General features: G+C 40.9%; 1 long non-coding RNA gene across 1 annotated transcript; it reads left to right on the plus strand.

Annotated features, from left to right (window-relative positions):
• Nucleotides 1-57: 57 nt before the first annotated feature.
• LOC113535444 (uncharacterized) lies at nucleotides 58-23,042 on the plus strand. The gene is made up of 3 exons (XR_008303762.1): nucleotides 58-2,350; nucleotides 2,692-5,638; nucleotides 17,514-23,042. It is a non-coding gene; the product is annotated as an uncharacterized LOC113535444 (long non-coding RNA).
• Nucleotides 23,043-23,537: the final 495 nt, after the last annotated feature.

Here is a 23,537-nt window from a genome sequence, read left to right on the forward strand (position 1 = left end):
TTTACCAAGCAGCTCGTTCGAAATTACGCGCGAGTCGCGTGATTAAAATATTGGTATATTCGGCTTAACACAGGCCTGCGAGATTGCTCGCCACCTACATTGGTAGAATGTACTTAAAACACTTTATTTTCCCCTGGAGAGGCCAACAAAGGAAACGTTTTTTTGTGCGCACGTTCTGTTTAGTTTAAAGTGGCCACATTAGTTAAATATTAGTTTAAAAATTGCCCGTGTTTTTAGGCCCAAGCACAAAAGGTGCGAAGGACCCTACTGTTTTTGGCAGGATTATTTATGGTCCAAGCACCGCAGGTTTTGTAATCGTTAGTGTATTCTTCTTCTTCTTCTGCTCTTGAGTCTATGGCAGCCCATAGAAGTATACATAGTAAAGTTATGAAATTTGGAACATAAATAAGGGACAGTCTGAAATGTTACCATAGCAAATTTGGAGTTGCTATCTCAAACTCTCTAGTGCCACCAACAGCTCAAAGTTGCACTCATGCTTATGCTAATAACTTTTGACCGTAAGGGCTAGAAACAAAATTCTTTTCTCCTCTAATTCCTTGGCTCATGCCGAGTTATGCACCCTATGGTGTCATTTTCCATCATGAAAGTTTTTCCACCATTTTGAATTTTCTGAAAAACCTACTTTTAGAACTCCTCCTAGACCGTTTGTCAGATTTTACAAAAATGGAGTCAGATCATCTTCAGACCATGCCGACAAAAACTTATTGAATTCAAGTTTATTAGTCAAACTGTTCTTAACGTGCAAACGAATTCGACGACGAGTACGCCAAAATGGACGTGCGGCTATATCTCCACTTCAGCATATTCAGACCAAACTTAGTATACAGTATGTCATAGCCATCATGACTTGAGGGTACCTGCATAGTTTCAGAACAGTGCCACCTAGTGCTCACAAGATATGAAAAAAAAATCTTATTTTTGCTTATAACTTCTGAATATTTTGTCCTAAAATGGGGTATACTGAGTTGAATGGTATGAAATTTTCCTGTTGGCCATTTTGGGTGTTGGCCATTTTGAATTTATTTGTAAAATGCTGTATTTCACGAACATCTTGGCATGTTGTTATGAAAATCACTATGTGTCATCGCCACAATGTCCTGAAGGTACCTAAAAGTTTCAGGACAGTGCCACATTGTGGTCAAAAATAATATTGGAATTTCAAAAAATGCTAATAGCTTATAATTACTTTTATTGTCATGACACAGGTCCTGATAGATTCCTTGAGTCATGCTGAGAGCAGTGATGCCTATAATGCCATGGTCGGTCTAACTTGATATCTGCCATTTTGAAATGCCTTGAAAACCTTCTTTTTCGAACTCCTCCTAGACCATTTGTCCAATTTCGATGAAAATCGAATCAGATGAAAATCAGATCAGATGGAATTCAAGTTGATTAGTCAAACTGTTTTTGAATAACGCTCAAACAAATTTAACAATGAGGATGTGGAAATGGACATGAGGCTGTATCTCTGTAATCATATTATCAATTCATATTTATCATATTTAGACTAAACTTAGTATATGTGTTTGCCTTTTGGGCTGAGAAGTTTGTGCAAAATTTGAAGAAAAAAAAAAAAGAAAAGAAAATCAGTCACCGGGTGATGCTGTCACATTTTACATGTGTTAATTGTTTTATATAATGTAGTTTTTCAGAGAAACACATGGATCTGAGGCTGTATCTGTACAACTCTTTGATGTATTGTGATGAAAGTTTATATGTGCCATTGTAACCATACATGCTTATAGTTTTTCTGAATTTCATCCCATGGCTATGAATCTCACCTCTTTCAATTTCTTAGCTCCTACAGAAACCAGTGATATATATTTTTCCATAGTAGGCTATTTTGTCTGTCCTCGTTACAACGTGCTTGTAACCCTACTGTAATTTTTAGAATTTTTAAGGGGCCAAGCACCGAAGGTACACTGAAATTATGTCTTCTTTTTCTTCTTCTTCTTCTTCCTCTTATTATTATTATTCCACAATGAGAGACTACCCAATGAGCACACATATGTCTGGAAGATGTTTGGAATATCTGGAAAAGACTGCGGTACTTTTTAAATGTCTTATTTAGGTTGCATGAAGAATCCAGCGTAAAAACTGTGCCAAATCAAATATGCGTACCAGTGATCCACTGTGGCAACCCTTAACGGGAGCAGCCGAAAGAAGAAGAAGAACAAAATTTAGGTCGCATGAAGGCCTCGGAGCTTCGCCCATACGAGGCATTGCGTTCACTGATTCTGACAGTCAAATTCAAAAATCTGCACGAGCGCTCACCTGCAACAACGGAATCAGGTGACCAACTGAACAGCAAGGCTTAACAATGCCGGAGGTGAGTTCATGCTTAAGGTGTCATAAGTTTTATATGTTCGGTGTCTTGAAATCCGTTTTATGTTAAATTTTGCCTTTTAATAATTATATTTTATCAGTTAATTTATCAAATTACCATTAGCTAATGTATATAGTGATGCTAACTGGTTTATCTTGCGAACCTAACAATTTTTGTGAAGAACGGTTCTTACTTGTGAAGAACCGTGTTTTTCTAATGTTAGCGTTTGCTCAGTAGTCCAAACTTTGCTATTGTATTGTCACATATGCTGCTTAAGGTCAAGTTAATTTCAGCCTAAACATTTACTTTTATTTTGAAAGTTTTCATCTCTGTTCTCGTTTCAGCTAGTTTCACTTCCTGTTTTCTTCCTGCGTGACTACGGCCCCGCCCTGATGTGGTTCACCTGTGTCTGATCGTCTCCTTGTGTATTTAAGCCCTGTGTTCCTTAGCCTAGTTGCTAGTCTAAGCTTCTTACTGCCTAGCGGTCCAGCTTTTTCTCAGTGACTCTCTGTTGACTTTTCTTGCGCTAATTTCCCGTTTAGCCTTGCTTTTTTGATCCTGATTCAGTGTTTGTGATGTGGAAAAATCTGCCTGAATTTTTGAGATCTTTTGTACCTTTGGGACCTCAATCTCAGTAAAGACTTTTTGAACCACCAGCTGTGTACTGAGTTGTGCAGTTGGCTACAGTTATGACGTGTATATTGGTTAGCCAACCATATAATAAATATATCTAATTTTATTGTACTTTCATATATAGTTGTTACAGCACAAGCTGTTTATTACAACTTTTGCGTTGGTTACTGCTGGAGGAGCTGAGAGAAGGTAACACGAATCTTTTACCAACAATATAGCTCTACATGCCTACTGTTTAGGGCTGAATAGCAAACAGTATAGCATCTTTACTTATTACATAACAGTATAGCTCTACATGCCTACTGTTTAGGGCTGAATAGCAAACAGTACAGCATCTTTACTGTAGTACTAACTGTAGTACTTATTTACTACACACAGGCTTAAACTTTGGCTTTGAGCGTATTAAAAGCCAAGATACGGAGAGAGCAAGTGAAACACTATGCATGTGGCAGAACTAATATTTACTAATACTGTTATATCAGATGGTTTGTTCTGTAGGCTTCTTCAAAGTTTAATGCAACAAATAGGCCACTGAGTCAAAACCAGTGCAGATTATTTTAAACTGTCTGATGTTAACATGGTTTTATTGTTTAAATATAATTAGTTTTCCAGGATATTATTTTGTCCTGCTTTGTCCCAGGTAACACATTATGAAATGTTAAACCAAAATTTAAATAAGGCAGTGTTTTGCAGGATTTTATTTTGTCCTGCTTTGTCCCAGGTAACACATTATGAAGTGTTAAAAATGACTGTGTGATGTCAAACTTAAATATTTTGCATGAGGGGAAAAGGCAGAAGTATGATAAAATACTGCTCAGAAACAAGATGAATTCATTGATCAGACCAAACTGAGAGCTATCAGAACATGGCCTGATATTATAATGAGCACACTTGATTGGCATCTCAAAGGAACTCCAGCCTGCTTCACTCATAAATATAGGGAACATAAATGCTGCATTAGCCACTGTTACAAGCTACTAGATACTTAAACACAGGGAACTGATGGAATGGTGAGTGTTTAATAGAACTGATGAAGAACAGGTGTTAATACTCTAGCGAGATGTGGTGTTGTGAGCTGCAGGGAGCGGTTGGCTTGCTGGCTGGGCAGGGCAGGGCCCATTACAATGAGGTTACCATAGTCCGATAACATTCTGACTATTTAACATCCTGCTTCAAAACAGCACTAAGATCAAATCAGAATTTAAAAAGTCTGAGTCTCAAATGCTAATTCAACCTGGGGAGGCTTTGTAAGAAAAAGCTCCGTTCCCTGCTGCTGTCTTCATTATCCTACTGATATAGAACATGCATCATTTGATTAAAACAGGAGTAGGTGATTTAAGTAGACTAAAATTTCACTGGTGCTGTGGTTGAAAAAATTCAGTGGTTTATAAGAATATAATACTACTTTATGAAGAGTTAACCTTCCCGTTTGGCCGATATATGACAAGCCAGACTTATGATGCCACGTAACCACGTTTACCTGCGGACTCAAAAGCCTGTGTACCCCTAAGAGAAAGCTGGATCGGGTGAACTGGATGAGATGAGAACATAGTGATGGGAAGGTCAGATCATTGTACTGACTTGGATCTTTGAATCTCGTTCAGCAAAATGAACAAATCTTTATTCAAGTCATTTCATTACAGAATTGAATAGCAGAAATACATTAAAATATAAAATTTTCAATAGCCAAATGATTTCTGAAGCACAAATGATTAATTCACCATTTAACTGGGCCTTCTGGGCTGAATCGTTCATTCTTTGGTCACGTGACAGCAGCATACACAATGTACAAGAAACAGAAATGATTAGTTCACCTCCCGAGCCTTCTGGTCTGAGTCTTACGTTCTTTTGTCATGTGACAGCCACATAGGCGGAGACTCTGAAAAGGTTAAAGCATTAACTAACTCTTTATTACCAGATTCAATGTTGAAATGTATGGAAAAGAACCATCATGACAGAAATGTGTAAATAATATTTATACTTATTAATAATATTAATAATAATAATACCATATTCTGGGTTTATCCGCTTGCCTGTACATAGTGTATTTTATTAATAAGGTGTATACTGAATTTGGTCTTTAATATCACTCTCTTAAGACATGAAGCCACGTTAAGCGTTTTCTTTATAACGGGTTTCTATGGGGAGAAAACACTTAATGTAAAAATATTATCTTGTAAGATATAAAAATATATCTTTCCACTTGGATTACGGCGCCCTACTCTTGCAATTTGTAAGAGTACAAATTTAATTTCATGCCATTTATGTTCAAATTCAGTCAACTGATTGATATCTGAGGGGGTCAGAGAGTGAGATTTTCAGTAATGGTATTTTCCATTTAATGCAGTAGCAAGACAGTGTGTACAGTATATTATGATTAAGATGCATTTTATATGAAATGAGGTAATTATCAGTGATCATTTCAGACTGTATTAGTGTGACTATGTTTTCTATATTTATGTCAGTATCTCTCTCTGTCGAGCTACACATGCTACTCCTGACATACCAGTGATCCTGACCCCATCTGCTCTCCAGACCTTTTATCCATCCTGATGCCCTGCTTCTGTCTGGCGTTCTCATCACCTGAAAATCACTCGCTGCTGCTGAGGATGGCCCCACATGGACAGCCTAAAGATCACCATGAGATTACTGTGGATGGTACGACATAGAAACCATAAAGATGGCTTGTTATATAGCCTTAGGACTGCAATTCCTCTGAACAGTTTTGCACTCAATTCTCCATTATTGAACAGTTGATAATGTAACGGGTACCGGGTTGCAGCGCCCGTGACAGCTGAAAAAGTGGAGAACAAATGGATGACACAGGAACTGTGGCTTGCCTTTGCTGAATTCTCCTCAGTTATTTATTTTTTTTTATTTACATGTTATTTACTGCACTGTTAACATTGTCCATTTATCCAGAATTCATGTTACTGCATATGTTCACTGTCTCTCTAGACATGTTTGAGTGTCCTCAAACACAAAACACATCAATTCCAAAAATAAACACATTCTGTTACAATACCATTTTTACATCTCTATTTCACTTTCCAGACTAACATACTGGTCACTTGCACCTTAAATGCACTTACAATCACATACTGTTCAGTACTTCCTGGACTGCATGTTTCACAGCAACTTGTAAATAACATTACTTTTTTTCCTTGTCAATTCTTGTATACTTACATGGCTTCAACTTATAACCCTTTTAACTAACACATTTTAACTTAATTTTTATATTTAGATAGATCTTAACATCGTTTTGAAACTAAAACAAAACCCATATACATATTAAACACAATTAAATAAATGGAGCCAGATATCGTGCTTTAACTCGAAACAGTGGAGAAGCGTGGCTTACACTAGCCTCACATAAGTAGCTACTTGCTAACATTAGCGCGGTGCCGCGCTACATTTGCTAACTCTTTCAGCATTTATTAGGTCTCGTGAACAAACTACTCCGTCACTCCTCTCCACACTAACGCCAAAAGTGTCTCTGAATATTCACCAGCCCATTACAGCAACTTCTGTTTAGTTTTAAACATGTTACCCACCTGAAAAAGTGGAGAACAAATGGATGACACAGGAACTGTGGCTTGCCTTTGCTGAATTCTCCTCAGTTATGAGGAAAATCCCACGCAATGCATAGGCAAACTGGTCTCCTGGTGCCCCCTCTACTGTCGAAAATGTGTAACTGAATGTACATCTTACTGTTTTACATAACATTCTTGTACACTAAAATAGATCTTAAAAAAACAAGGTACGTACTGAGAATAGAAGTATAAAAAAAATAAACCACGTAAAACCAAATATTTATATTCACAATGTGGGCACACATTAGTGGGCATCACACACTCCCTGACAAAATAAGAATGGCTCCTGACATTTCTTCAAAACATTACCCAAACATCTCTTAGATTTCATCACTAAACATTTCTGGTACTCAACCCTCTACTTAATAGCAAAGCATTGTGGGTGGAATGTACGTGGCTGGTGTATGGTGTGTATATGGTAGGTACGGTGTCTGGGTGTACAAGATTGGTTGTGAACCCGGTATACACATTGGCGGAATGAATGGCATGGGTGAGTATGTGGGTGAAATGGGATGAGGTGTAACTGTGATGGGCGAGTATGGGGCCATGTGAGCAGAAACTGAGTTAAGTATGTGACTGCATTGATGGTTCACCCAATGTTTCGTAGGTGAGGAGCTGTCTTGGCTTTCTGTCACGTGTCGACCTTCTGAGTTCCGTGTAGTTATGCTCAACAGGAGGGGTTAGGGGTCGGCTTTCGGTACCAGACTCCATGTGCTGGTTGACTCCATCTTCTTCCACAGGTCTAGTGAGGTCAGGTAGGTCCCCATCGGTGTTTCGCTCAGTTTCACTTCCTGTAGGTGGCAGGAAGAGGCCTGGTGAATACTCAGGTACAGTATGACTTGTGCTCTTTACGGGTTCTGGAGCTGCCACGTCTTTCGCACGGTCTCGTATGGGGTTCCTCCGAGGCGAGGTAAATTGCTCATGATGACTAAGAGGTCTTGCCTCCGTTCTCTCTGGAGAGGTTCTCAACCAGTACCCTGAGCTATAGTCATCATCTGAATCAGAGTCGTCACTCTCATTCGTGCCCTTTTGTGTGGCTGTTTGATCTCCTTGTCTTAGTCTGTGTTGTTGTTTCTTCCCAGGGATAGGTCTGGTATGGGGTAGGGTGACTTCGAGAGGTAAGTCGTTTACCAGCAACAAGAGATTGCGATGCAACGTGCGGGTTTTTTCCTGGTCCCCAGTTTCAGGGCAGACAATGTAAACAGGACTGTTGGCAAGCTGTCGTTTAACACTGTAGACAGTCTTTTCCCAGTAGGGTCTTAACTTGCCTGGTCCTCCATGTTCACTGAGATTCCTAACCAGGACCCGGTCGCCCGGTTGTAAAACCACTCCTTTTGCTTTCCTGTCGTAAATGACTTTTCCTCTCGCACTGGACTTCCTGCTATTTTCACTGGCAATTCGGTAGGCTTCTGACATTCTTTCAGCCCATTTTTCTGCATAGCCTCTAGGTGAATATGACTCCTTATCTCCATGTACCCCAAAGAGCAAGTCGACCGGAAGATGTGGATGACGGCCATAGAGGAGAAAAAAAGGTGAATAGCCGGTAGATTCATGTCTGGTGCAATTGTATGCGTGTATAACATGCGGGAGGTGATCCTTCCACCGCAGTTTCTCACTTTCAGTCAATGTCCTCAACATCTGGAGTATGGTGCGGTTTAACCGCTCAGCTGGATTGCCTTGTGGGTGATACGGTGTTGTCCTGGAGTGGCCTACTCCCGAGAGTTGCTGCAATGTTTGGAACAGTTTATTCTCAAATTCACGGCCTTGGTCATGATGCAGTTTGGCGGGATACCCAAACCGGGATATAAAGTCACCAAACAGGAGCTCGGCAGCGGTCTTTCCGCTCTTGTTCTTTGTGGGATATGCCTGAGCGAATCTAGTGAAGTGATCAAGCACCACTAGAATATATTCGTACCCTCCACAGCTGGTTTCCAAATGCAAGTAGTCAATGCACACGAGCTCTAAAGGGGAACTGGACGTGATGCTGCCCATTGGCGCACGGATCTGTGTGGCAGGTTTCTTGGCCTTAATACATGGGCATTTTCGGGTGACATAGTCCTCTATTTCTTTTGCCATAAAGGGCCAGTAGAATCTCTCCTTGGCAAGGTGGAGGACTCTTTCTGTACCTACATGTCCCATCTCATTGTGCAGATATTTCAGAGCGAGCATCCTGTATTTGGAGGGGAGGACCAACTGCTTTTGCTCATTAGTGCGTCGGTAAAGGAGGTCATTCTCCAAGTACAGCCTACTCCACTCATGAAGCAGCTTCTGAGCAGCTCCTCTCACCGTTTTGCGGATTTCTTCTGTCAAGTTAGTGTTTGATGCCTTTAACGCTATTATCTGGCTTATGGCTCGATCCTCTCCCTGGGCTTTCACAAGATCCTCATGGCTGATGGCCAGCAGGTTGGAATGAGGCTGTTGGAGCAGCTTGGAGGAGGTAATGTTAAGTGCCGCAACCCAGGCTACGTCCTTGCGCTCAGCTGCCTGACTCCCATCCCATGTTGCACGTACTGCCTCATCTGTAACTTCCTCAGTGCAAGTCATCTCATATGTCTCTATATCCAGAGGCAGGCGGGACAAGGTGTCTGCGTCCACATTTGACTTTCCGGGCCTGTATCTGATGTCAAATCGGAAATCTGAAAGTTCACCAACCCACCTATGGCCAACTGCATTGAGTTTCGCCGTACCCATGACATAAGTCAGCGGGTTATTGTCCGTATAGACAGTAAAGTGTGGAGCATAGTACAAGTAATCGCGGAACTTCTCACACACAGCCCATTTCAGTGCAAGGAACTCCAGTTTCCCACTGTGCAGATGGTAATTGCGTTCGGCTGGTGTGAGTGTTCTTGACCCATATCCGATGACTCTCAGTTTGCTATTCTGGCGCTGGTATAGGACTGCTCCTAGGCCTTGATCTGAAGCGTCGGTATGTAGGGTGAAAGGCAGGTTAAAGTCGGGATACGCCAAAACAGGTGGACTTGTCAAAAGAGCGACTAGTTGTTCAAGGGCTTCCTGGTGTGCAACAGTCCAGCTAACAGGCTCTCGGGAGGGTAACTGTGGACCTTCAGCATTTCTACCTCGTGCTGGGATCCGGGCTTTCCCTGGCTTGGTTTGAAGCAGCTCATAGATCGGTTTCGCAATCCGGGAAAAATCCTGAATGTATGAGCGGTAATAACCCAGGAATCCAGTCAGCTTCCTCACCTCACCAACTGTCTGTGGTGTTTTACTCGCCAGGGTTCGTACAGCTTCCAGGTCACGGGGGTCTATCTTGACCCCCTCAGCTGACACAAGGCGGCCCACGTACCTGACTTCTTGTTTAAATAGCTCGCATTTCTCCGGCCTCAGTTTCACCCCGTGGCGCTGGAGAGCCTGGAGAACTTTGCGGAGTGCCTCAACATGTTCGTCGAATGTTTTTGCATAGCAGAGCACATCATCAAGATATGGAATGCAGCACTCGTCTCTGAGAGGCCCTAGCATTTCTTCCATGCTCCGCTGGAATGCTGCAGGGGCATTCGACAGTCCAAATGGAATACGGACCCATTCATAGAGACCCCAAGGAGTGATAAAGGCGGTGAAATGGCGTGAGTCTTCAGCAACAAAACCCTGGTGATAGGCTTTGCCCTGGTCCAATATACTAAACCAGGCATTGCCACCAAGGGTGTCTGTCAGGTCCTGTATCCTGGGCAGTGGATGTCGGTCAGGAACAGTTTTCTTGTTCAGGAGGCGATAATCAATGCACAGCCGCAGGCTCCCATCTTTTTTTCTGACGCAAACAACTGGAGCAGTATACGGAGACTTGGATTTAACTATCCAGCCTCTGAGCAACAGTTCCTGTATGTACTCCTTCACCTCTTTGAAGAGTGGCTTTGGGACCGAGGAGTAAGTTCTTTGTACAGGTATTGCATCCCTAAGAGTGAGCGACATCTGCAGGCTTGGTATGCATCCGATATCGTTGCTGTCTCGTGCAAAGGCACCAGCTTCTTCGCAAAGCATTTCATTGACCACCGCCCTTTTTTCCTCATCAAGATGACTGAGATCAACGTTAGGTTGCCATGGAGATGGGCTGGGGCTGGCAGGGGTTAAAACAGCACTGTTGATGGTCACTGTGGATTTAGGTTTGTTGGGTTGGTCTGCTGGGATCACTTTTTCAACACTATGAATGCTGCCAAGAGCTGTCTTTCTTGGTAAAGGGATTGAGTGTTTTGTGTTGTTCCCAACAGGTACAGCTACATACGGCTTCCTTGGATTCTGCACCTTCAACAGACCGTCGCCAACATCCAGGTCTGCCAGCGATACGTTATTATCATCAGGCTCAAACAGGAAGACTGAGTCAGACAAGTCCATGCTAGGCGGGACTTGGCACTTTATCCAGGCCACTCGACCCGCTGGAATGACAATATCTTGTCTGCCAGTTCGTAGGCGCCCACACTGTACAGAGGGTTTGCTGGTCTGAATGAAGTTCACAAGAAGCTCTGCTTTTTCGGTTGGTATCACCATGGCATTACAAAGCAGGGTGGTGAGTGTGGGGACCAGCTGCTCGGGCTGTTCTTGTATCATCTCCTCCAGCACATTAAATCCCAACAATGGTCTCTCCAGGGCAAGACTGCTAACAAGAAATGGCACAGTGATTGACAAATCAGGATTTTCATTTCCCATCAAATTAACTGTTAGGGAGACCCAGCCATCAAATGGAATCAGGTCACCATTGACGGCACAGACTTTCAGCTCCTCTCCATCATGAAAAATTTCACTGAGTGGGTTAATAGCGGTATCTGGTAGATATGTGCTTTTCCAGTCTCTGTCAATCATGCTCACCTGAGCTCCGGTGTCTAGCAAAGCAGTCACAGCTAAACCATTAAGGTTACAGTAGGTGAGAGCTTTTCTCCCAATGAGCTTGGCAAGACGCCCACTTTTGCTGTTGGGTAAGATGTGAGAGGGTGTACTTGAGGTTGGGTTTGTTTGTCTCTGCCTTTGGTTTTCTGTCACGTTGTCTTGTGCTTGGATGTGAACGGTTGCCACACTTTGTTTGTCAGACTCACCAGTATGGCAGGTGTGAGTTTGGGACTTTAGGGATCCGGTCACTGTCTGTCCCCCAACAGGGACCGGTTCCGGTTTCCCTGGTGCATTGTTTTCTTCAGACAGCCCACAGCTCGATGGCCGTATTCGCCACAACGGAAACAGTGAGTACAAACAGGGCGGTTCTGTTCAATGCACTTGTTACACCCATATGGTTTCTCTCTCCTGTCATCTGTCTTACCTCTCTGCGAATGACTGACTTGTTCTGGCTTTTGTGTCCGTATTGACTGTTGTATGACCTCTACAAGACTGGTAAGTTTCTCAACTTTATCTGTCAACTGTTGGATCATATCTGTCTCCGATTTCTTTTCCACATTTTCCCCCTTGACACCAGGAGACTGAGCAGCATTAGCCTCAGCCTGAACACTGTGCACAGTTGTGAGTCTTTGACGGGTAGCTGGGCCTAAGCGCCTCTGTCTTTCACTTTCATCGCTCATTATCTTCTGTATCTGTTTTAGGATCGCCTCATCAGTCACACTAGTGTCTGCAAGTAGCGGCTTGAGTTCTCTGCGGATATCATCATGTTTGTGTCCAAGGCCTTGATGTACAGTATGGAGGAAAACATCCTGAACTGTGCTTGGACTGTACCTCACATCTGTGCCAGCATGTTTTGAAGCCAGCAAGATCTTTTGCTTAAGTCCTATGGCTCTGTACAGGAATTGTTGAGGCGTCTCATTGTCCTTCTGTTTGGTGCACATGAGCTCCTGGAAAAGCTCCATGGTGCTTTGCTCACCCAGGTGGGAGTAAAGGAAACCTTTGAGCTCTTCAATGGTCAGGTCTTCCTTGTTCATTAGCATATCTTTGAAATTTCCAGGTTTTATGGCCCTGAGGACAGCCCTCACAATTTCTGCACCGCTAAACTGCTCCTTTACACCTTCTTCAATCTGGCGGCAAACATTGTTGTAGCCGATGTCTGAACCGTGGTCTCCAATCTGACCACCCTGAATCTTGAACTCTCTGCGATGGAGGTAAGAAAGCTCTCTTAAGGAGACCAACTTGTCATGAGCCACGGTTGTGGGGTGTTCACTTAGACGCCTGGTGTTTGATATGTCCCTATTCTGTGATATGAGCTGCGACTTTGCAGGTGAATGGGGTGCAGACTGCAGAGTGGAGGTGGGCATGTACTGTGTGATTTTCTTACTAAGTTCCTCATAGCTAGCAAGTAATTTCTGTATTTCTAAGTCGTGTGTGTTCATCGCTGTAGTTGCTAAAGGGTGGTTTGCATTAGCATTAACTTCAATAGTCTCACTATCAATAGTTACAACTGGGTTTACATTAACATTAGCTTGAGTTTCTTCACCAGTGACGTCATCAACTTGTGAGTTTGGCAGTGGAACATGTGAAACAACATCACCTCTTACACACATCTGTATGCCAGACACATGACTCTGAATAGTTACATCAATTACATCTTTCAACTCTAACAGGTGCGCTAGGCCTGCATCCTCAGACTGTAGTAAGGGCTTACTGTGCATGAAACTGCTGATGTAGTCGAAACAAGCCTCCTCATCCCCAGGTGCCAAACGAGACTGGTCCACTCCTGACACAGGTCCCAGCGACTTTGCAATCTGGAACAGTTCATCTGCAGAAAGGGTGAGCAGGTCCTTCTTGATGGTCCACACCAAGCTTTTCCTCTCACTGTCTGCCATGGCCGCGTCCCTCTCCCTCGCGATTGATCACACAGCCCAGGAACCGTATCTAATCTCTCTCCTCGATGAGTAGTTATTCCGCTGACTGGTCACTTTTGGCCCCAGGTGTCTGTATCACTAGATCATCTGCCGCCCTGGCAGTGGAGATGATCCCGGACGAGCCCCCAATAAACTGTAACGGGTACCGGGTTGCAGCGCCCGTGACAGCTGAAAAAGTGGAGAACAAATGGATGACACAGGAACTGTGGCTTGCCTTTGCTGAATTCTCCTCAGTTATTTATTTTTTTTAATTACATGTTATTTACTGCACTGTTAACATTGTCCATTTATCCAGAATTCATGTTACTGCATATGTTCACTGTCTCTCTAGACATGTTTGAGTGTCCTCAAACACAAAACACATCAATTCCAAAAATAAACACATTCTGTTACAATACCATTTTTACATCTCTATTTCACTTTCCAGACTAACATACTGGTCACTTGCACCTTAAATGCACTTACAATCACATACTGTTCAGTACTTCCTGGACTGCATGTTTCACAGCAACTTGTAAATAACATTACTTTTTTTCCTTGTCAATTCTTGTATACTTACATGGCTTCAACTTATAACCCTTTTAACTAACACATTTTAACTTAATTTTTATATTTAGATAGATCTTAACATCGTTTTGAAACTAAAACAAAACCCATATACATATTAAACACAATTAAATAAATGGAGCCAGATATCGTGCTTTAACTCGAAACAGTGGAGAAGCGTGGCTTACACTAGCCTCACATAAGTAGCTACTTGCTAACATTAGCGCGGTGCCGCGCTACATTTGCTAACTCTTTCAGCATTTATTAGGTCTCGTGAACAAACTACTCCGTCACTCCTCTCCACACTAACGCCAAAAGTGTCTCTGAATATTCACCAGCCCATTACAGCAACTTCTGTTTAGTTTTAAACATGTTACCCACCTGAAAAAGTGGAGAACAAATGGATGACACAGGAACTGTGGCTTGCCTTTGCTGAATTCTCCTCAGTTATGAGGAAAATCCCACGCAATGCATAGGCAAACTGGTCTCCTGGTGCCCCCTCTACTGTCGAAAATGTGTAACTGAATGTACATCTTACTGTTTTACATAACATTCTTGTACACTAAAATAGATCTTAAAAAAAACAAGGTACGTACTGAGAATAGAAGTATAAAAAAAATAAACCACGTAAAACCAAATATTTATATTCACAATGTGGGCACACATTAGTGGGCATCACAATAACTTCAACACAATTAAAGTTAAAACTATAATGAATTAGGAAATGACTCTGATGATCATACTTATAAGTTGCCCGTAAGCTCATGCAGTCAGATCCAGAAGTATTTGGACAATGACAGAGTTTTTGTGATTTTGCCTTTATACACCACCACAATGGATTTGAAATAAAACAATCAAGATGTGATCGAAGTGTAGACTTTCAGCTTTATTTTAAGAAGTTCCACAAAAATATGGCATTTACCATTTAGGAATTACAGTTTCCTCCCTGGAGATGCTTTGCCAGACCTTCACTGCAGCTACCTTGTTTGTGGGTCTTTCTGCCTTCAGTCTTGTCTTCAGTAAGTGAAAAGCATGCTCTATTGGGTTGAGATCAGGCGACTGACTTGGCCATTGAAGAATATTCCATTTCTTTGCCTTCAAAAAAGTCTTGAGTTGCTTTCACAGTATGTTCAGGGTCATTATCCACCTGCACTGTGAAGCAGCGTCCTATCAGTTTTGTAGCATTTGGCTGAATGTGAGCAGAGGGATAGCCCTATACACCTCAGAATTCATCTTGCTACTTCTGTCAGCAGTCACATCATCAATAAACACCAGTGAGCCTGTTCCATTGGCAGCCATACATGCCCATGCCATAACATTTCCTCCACCATGTTTGACCCATGATGTGGTATACTTTGGATCATGAGCTGTTCCTTTCTTTCGCTATGCTTTTCTCTTCCCATCCTTCTGGTACAAGTTAATCTTGGATTCATCAGTCCAAAGAATCTTATTCCAGAACATGGGAGGCTTTTTTTTTTTAGATGTTTTCTGGCAAAGTCTAATCTGGCTTTCCTGTTCTTGAATGTTACCAGTGGTTTGCACCTTGTTGTAAACCCTCTGTATTTACATTCCTGAAGGTGTCTCTTGATTGTAGATTTTGACAATGATATGCCTGCCTTCTCCAGAGTACTCTTGACTTCTGTTGATGTCGTGAAGGGGTTTTTCTTCACCAAAGAAAGGATTCTGCGATCATCCACTTTAGTTGTCTTCCACAGAAAGGCCTTTCAATGTTGTTGAGCTCAGCAGTGCTTTCTTTCTTTTAAGAATGTACCCAACTGTTGATTTGGCCACACCTAAGGTTTTTGCTATCTCTCTTATAAATTTATGTTGTTTTTTCAGCCTAATGATGGCCTCCTTCACTTGCATTGAGATCTTCTTGGACTTCATATTGGTAGCTCCAGTCGAACAGCTGCCAAATGCCAACTCAATACCTGATATCAACTCCAGACCTTTTATCTGCTTCATTTGTCTTGAAGTAATGAGGGAATGGACCGCACCTGGTCAATTAACTTCTTGTCAGTCAATTGTCCAAATACCTTTGAGCCCCTGAAAATGGAAGAACTTTGCTTAAAATGGCTGTAATTCCTAAATGGTAAATGCCATATTTTTGTGGAACCTCTTAAAATAAAGCTGAAAGTCTACACTTCGATCACATCTTGATTGTTTTATTTCAAATCCACTGTGGTGGTGTATAAAGGCAAAATCACAAAAATAACCTAACTGTTTTTTGTACATACATACATTATATATACATATATATGGGTTATTCTTTGCAGTGTCTCCCCAAGGATTTTTTCAGCATGGGTGCTGTTGTATGTGTGTCCATGAGCCTGTAACAGCAGACCCATGTGGAGGAATAGCTTAAAACAACCTACACTGGCAGGACTGTGCTGAAGGGAAGATTTAGTTGCAAAAAAGAAATGCAACATCAGTTGTATGGAAATATTTTGGCTACAGAAAAGATGATGTTGACCAAAAACAGGTACTTTTTCGAGAGTGCCTTACAATTGTTGCCACAACACAAGGCAACACGACTAATTTGTTTGATCATTTAGAATCGCCATCGTACAAAGCTTTGTACGACGAGTGGAAAGCCAGAGCAAAAAATATTTCGGATGCCTTTGCCAGTGTTAAACCATATGAGAAAGTTTCCAAGCGGCAGAGAGAAACACAAGTTACCAAAGAGGGTTTTAAAAACATAATCTTGTTCGTTTGACAATGGTATGTAATACCATCATGCAACTATTTTGCTCAAGTTGCCATCCCAGAGCTGTAAGAAAAATGCAAGGCACAAGTTGAAACAGAGCTGTCACAAGTGGAGCTACAACAGACTTGTGGTCTAGCCCGAACAATGGAGCCCTACGTAAGTCTGACCGTCCACCTTTTTAATGAGGACTTCCAACTGAAAAGTCTCTGTTTGCAAACAGCAGTTTTCCTGGAGGATCATATGAGTGAGAATATGGCAACAAGGATGAGATAGATACATAGATAGATAGATAGACTTTATTGATCCCATGAGGGAAATTCTTGAATAAATGCATTGGCTGCTTGGGGTCTAGCTGAGAGACGTCTAGTTTGTAAAACAACAGACAATGCGGCAAACTTAGTGAAGGCTGCCGCCCTAAACAAGTGAAGCAGGCTGCAGTGCTTTGGCCACAGACTGCATCTTGCAGTTGTTAAGTTATGCAGATGCTAGATTTACTATTGTTCCTATTGCTATGCTATTACTGTTTTACTTAACAACCGGACCTGAAATACAGTAGTTCTCTTAGTATAATCAGTTTCATAAATGTTAGTTTTACAAGCAATTTATTGCTAAAGGCACACTAATGTAAAGGATGGGCTGGAGAAGGATGAAGGATACAGACTGTCAGGTTGATCACCTATGGCATTCATGTAACATTTTTAAATATCTCTGGAAGCTAATTTTTTTTTTCCCAAATGTTTACATTTTGCATTTGTTTACAATAATAAACAATGTACTGAAATGCTATATTTTGAGATATGATGAGGTAAAGGATTTAGGTAGTGCTAAAACATAGTTTTATGAGCAATTTATTTTTCATAATATTAAATATGTATAATAATTAATATGTACTTTATTTTGTTGTTTTTTTCAACAAAATGCAGTGAAAGACTCATGGTGGGTCACTTTTCTCATAGCTGGACAGCCAGAGGTGCTCTTGAAAAAGCCCAGAAGGAACTGAATCTACCATCACATTCCCTCAGAATGCCAAACAAGATGGGGTTCCGGACAGATGATGAGCAGCAGGATACTAGAGCAGCAGAAGGCTTTAACTCAGGTCCTGTCTGGGGATAAGAAGGTGCGGCAACCTGGCAAGATACAGATGTCCTGGAATCTGTCAGCAAGTCACTGGTCCCACTGCTGGACTTCATAGATGCACTGTCAGGAGAAGACTACATTAGTGTCTCCTATGTGAAGCCAGTTCTTCACCTCTTCAATGCTGCTAATACTAGAGGAAGACACAGACCTGACCAATACCTTGAAGAAGGAGACATTGGACTACATAAATGAGAAATATATAGATGAAGCTACTCAGAAGCTGCTAAATGTGGCATCTTGTTTGGGCCCCTGGTTCACAATGGACTTCATCAGTGCAGACAACAAGCCCCAAGTCAAGGCCAGAGTGGCATCAGAGATGATGGAATGCCAGGAGGAGACATCAATCTGCAGCACTGAAGTGGAGCCCAAAGTTGCTGACACGTCACAGGCAAAAGAAACAAAGAAGTCTTTGAGAAGTTTCTTTAAACAGAGCAGAGCTGCAGCAAAAGGTGATTCCTCTCTGACCCTTAAGAATGCTGTAGAAGCAGAGTTAAACAACTACCTGCTAACACAAAGAGGAAGAGCCACATACATGGCTCACAGAGTAAGCCTTCTACGACTTGCCAAGCTTGCCCGCAACTATCTATCCATTCCTGCTACAAGCTCCCCCTCAGAGAGGCTTTTCATTCCAAGTGGCCAAGTTGTCACTTGCCAATGTTCTTGTCTCAAGCCTGCAATAGTGGATAGACTGGTATTCTTGGCCAAAAATCTCTAAGCTTGAGTGAGCAATGCATTCAGATGCTTAAAAAGTCAAAATATTATATTTGACTAAATTATGCAACAGTTGTGAGAAAGAAATGTTGAGATTTATTTATCTGCTAGGTACAGGTTATCGAAAAGTTTAATACACTGCAAATGGATTCCCTGGAAAAGCTTTGGTCTGTTGAAAAGATTGTACAAAGCAACACGGTCTCCGTTACAGAGCTGCATGCTTAGATGGAATACACTGGTAAACAGGTGGAGGACATGAGGGGCACAGTGAATACTTTGCAAAACAAGATTGCCATGCTGGAGAACGAAAACAAAGTTCTTTGTCAAAAAACGTGATGAGATGGATGTGTACAAATGACACTGGAACTTGCGGGTGGCATTCCGGAATGAATGGGGGGAAATGTGAAACAGATCATTATTGAACTTTTTGGAAAGGTGGCACAAGACATATCTGATCAGCTTCTGAACCCTGTGTACATTGCTCACAAGCTTGGTCCGAGCTCGGGCTCATGTGGGACATTTAGTCAGGGACATGATTTGGAAAAATGCCAAAACTTCAGAAGTTCTCAAACAGAGAAATGTACATGTCTTTGAAGATCTCCCGCAAGACGCAAAAGATGCGAGGAAGAAGCTGTGGCCGTCGGTAGAGAAGGCAAGGGGTGAGGGGAAGAGGGCTAGTTTTCAGGGTCCATTCGCTATAACTGATAGTTTTTTACAATCATTTAATGACATGTAATCTAGAATGTTTGCAAACATTCATCCAGTGACTATGAGATGGTAACAATGGACCTAAAAACCTGTATACATACATAAATACGTCTTTATCATTACTGGTTGATATAACCGATGTCCTTTTAGTTATGTGCATGATATCCATCCACAGCTAAACATTGTTGGGTAGAAAAGTTCTGTTCTGCTAAGTTCTGTTAACTTACACTTGTTTCACCAAGGTGTGATCTGCTGTTGTGTTTACTCATTTCTCAAGGTTAACTTTGTTTGAAATTTGCTATCTTTTATGTCTTTATCTATACTGGTTAGGAAAATATGCAAATGATTGTAGGTGGTGATTTCAATATAACCTTAGAGAACTCACTTGACAGATGTCCTCCAAGATGAGCTTCAACATCAAATTCTAATTTAAAAGTTTTCATGGAGAAAATTTGACATTATTGACATCTGGTGAAAAAAGTTTCCTCATAATACACTTGGAGTAATAAGGATAATTCTAGACAATATTGTATTGATTACTGGCTGGTTTCCAAGTGTATGATAAATAATAATAATATCTCAATTTTCATCCATTATACACCATTAACTGATCATACAGCTATGCATTTTGTAGTTAGTCTCTCTGAAGCATCTGAAAGTAGATTGACAAAATCATTAATATGGAAGATGAATAACTCTTTCCTTGAACTAGATCCAGTTAAACAGGAAATTTCAGCCTTAATAGACATGTATTGGATCACAGCAGAAAAAGAAAAATCTTTCTGCTGAAATTGGGAGTTACTATAGTAAGAAATTGGTAAATGTTTAAGAAAAACTGGTAGTAGTGGCTAAGAAAAGAGAGAAGGAAGATAATGTAGTATCTAGGTTTTCTCATCTTTCTATCCATCTCTCAGAGGAGGATAAGAAAGAATATATTAAATTGCAAGATGAGTTAAATGATATATACCTTTTTAGAGCTAAAGGTGCTTTTTTAGGTCTAGAAGGAAGTGGATGGAAGAGGGGAGCAAAACTCTTCATTTTTTTTTTTTTTTAAGTTAGAGGAAAGTAATACCATACACTCCACTATTGAACATCTGAATATTGATGGCGTAGTGACAACTGAGAAGATTCTGATTCATTCTGTACTGAGTTCCATAGAAGTCTTTATAAATCTAGACACTCAGAAGATGCAACATCTTTTTTCTTGGACTTAGTTCATTGTAAAGGTATCTCAGAAGTTGAGAGGAAGACATATACCATGATTGTGATATTTCTCTAGAGGAAGTCACAAAAAATATCTCCAAATTAAAAAATAACAAGTCGTCTGGAAGGGATGGAATTAAATGTTTAATGGTGGCCGAACAGCTGGCACCCTTGCTGCTCCAGGTTTTCTTAGAATGTTTGCGCAATGAGGTTCTTCCACCAAATATGACACAGGGCATCATAATGTTAATACCAAAACCTAACAAAGATTTGGCAATGTTAGAGAACTGGTGACCAGTAAGTCTACTTAATGACTATCAAGTATTTACTTCCATATTTGCAAATCGATTAAAAAATGTTTTACATGACATTATAGGTGAAAAGCAAAATGGTTTTATGAGAAAGCGACATACTGCTAATAACATCCGTTTGGTGTTAGATGTGTTGGATTATAGTGAAATCATAGGTAGTGATGCCTACATATTTTTAGATTTTTATAAGGCCTTTGATTTGTTAGAGCACACATTTATAAAAAAAAATTTGGTGTTGGTAGATAGTGTTGTGTCAAAATTAAATATGGTACTTCCTCAAGATTTTATTTATCTCGTGGCATCAGACAAGGTTGTCCAGTCTCCCCCTACCTCTTCCTGTTAGCTTACCAATGTTTTGCTGCTTTTTTACAGCTTAGAGGGTATACTGGTTGAGAACCAACATGTTTTAATCAATCAATTGGCAAATGACACAATCATCTTTCTTAAATATTCATCACAAATTTCGGTTGCCATAGGTTTAATTGAAATTTTAAAAGTTTAATTGGGCTTTTTTTGAATAAAAATAAATGGGAGCAGATGGCTGTTAAAAACAATGCTATGCCAAATTCCAGTAAAAAATGAAGTGACTTATTTAGGTGTAAATATAGTTAAAGATGGAAATGCCAGATGTTCTTTAAATCTAAATCCAATTATTGAAAAAGCAATAAATAAATAAATTCTTGGTTGTAGAGGGACCTCTCTCTAAGAGGGCAAATTCTGTTAACTAAGGCAGATGGCATATCTAGGCTAAGATATGCGGCTATGTCCCTACACGTTGATATTACAACTAAAAAGACAGAATACTATTCAACTTTATATGGAAGAACAGAAATCATTACGTAAAAAAAAAATCTGTCATCATGAATACCAACACTTGTGGAGGTAAGAATGTCCTTGACTTTTCATCATGTAAAATAACTCCTTGAAAATGAATTGGCTTAAACAATTCCTTAGTACTCCATCTTCTTTTTGAAATGCAGTCCCACATTATGTTTTTTCTCAGTTAGGTGGTTTAAACTTCCTTTTAATGTGTAATTATAATATTAGTAAAATCCCCATTAAGTTATCAAATGCTAAAAGCAGATGCTTTTAGCCTGGTCTTTAATTTACAAACACAATTTTATCCCTCATAGGTATATTATTTGGAATATCATGTATAAGAGAAAATCAACATTTTTTGAAAATTGGGTAAAAATGATATTTTACTCGTAAGTCAGCTTTTTAATTCTGAAGGGCTTCTTTTGTTTTATAAAGAATTGCTGACAAAATTCAAAATATCCACCACACCTAGAGAGTTCTCAGTAGTCTTTAATGCTATACCTTCAGGCGCTGTTACCTTTTTAAGAAACCAACACACTAATATAACCCTGAATTTGTCTGAGATAGACTCCTTAAATACTTATATAGGGAAAATTTGCTTTTCGCCCATTCCTAGAAAATATAATAGAGCAATTCGATCTTTATTACAAGAACAGTTTGTCACAGTCTCATATCTGATTTCTTACTGGAATGGATTCATTGACAGTATCTCCTGGGAAAAGATGTGGACCTTACCATTGAAGTATCTTCTAACTAACAAAGTAAGAGAGGTTTCTTTTAAATTACTCCATAGATTTTATCTGGCAAAAAGCTTCATTCAAAAATTCAAAAATAACACAGACACTAAATGCTGTTTTTGTAACAGTCCATCAGAAACAGCGCTTCATTTATTTGTAATAAATGAATTGTAATTGTGAATTGTAATCACACTTTAAACTTTTGGTATGATCTCTGTAATATCATTAAGACCAGCATAAAATTTTTGATTTTACTTATCAGCATGTGCTATTTGGTTTCCATAACTATGAAAGAAAAGACAGCAATAAGTACTATGTAATTACACATATAACATTATAAATGATAATTGGTAATTTGGTAATTCAAAACCACGTTTTTGAATGAACTACAACAATATAATAGTACTATAGTGTAAGAAATATGGTCTGTCCCGACCCAGCTTCCACTCCGAAGTAGGTGAGAGAACAAAGCTCATTCCCAAAACGGCTTAATTAGCATAGAGACAGTGTATTTTGATATCAACAATGTGTGAATAGTGTCGTCTGAATGACACGAAACCAATTGTAGAAGGGGAGCGGCCGTGGGACAGCGTGTGTAGCAGTGTGTATAGCCCCCACATGCCTGTATGGTGATGGTGGATGGTGTCCTTGGGGGATCTCCTCCCAGACCTGGATCAGGGCATCAGTGAGCTCCTGGACAGTCTGTGGTGCTACTTGGCGGCTTCGGATGCTCTGATACATAATGTCCCAGATGTTCTCAATTGGATTCAGGTCTGCGGAACATAAGGCCATCCAATGGCATCAATGCCTTTGTCATCCAGAAACTGCCTACACACTCTGGCCACATGAGGCCGGGGATTGTCATGCACCAGGAGGAGCCCAGGGTCCACTGCACCAGTGTAAAGTCTGACAGTGGCTCTGAGGATTTCATCCTGGTACCTAACATCAGTAAGGGTACCGTTGGCTAGCACGTGGAGGTCTGTGCGACCCTCCAAGGATATTCCTCCCCAGACCATCACTGACCCACCGCCAAACCGGTCATGCTAGATGATGTTGCAGGCACCATAACATTCCCCATGGCATCTTCAGACTCTTTCATGACTGTCACATGTGCTCAGTGTGAACCTGCTCTCATCCGTGAAGAGAACGGGCACCAATGGCAGACATGCCAATTCTGGTGCTCTCTGGCAAATCGAGCTGCACGGTGCTGGGCAGGTCCCACTAGAGGACATCGGGCCCTCATGCCACCCTCATGGAGTCTGTTTCTGACAGTTTGGTCAGAAACATGCACACCAGTATCCTGCTGGAGTTCATTTTGTAG

Source organism: Pangasianodon hypophthalmus, chromosome 15 (assembly GCF_027358585.1).
Source record: "Pangasianodon hypophthalmus isolate fPanHyp1 chromosome 15, fPanHyp1.pri, whole genome shotgun sequence".
NCBI classification, from domain to species: Eukaryota; Metazoa; Chordata; class Actinopteri; order Siluriformes; family Pangasiidae; genus Pangasianodon; species Pangasianodon hypophthalmus.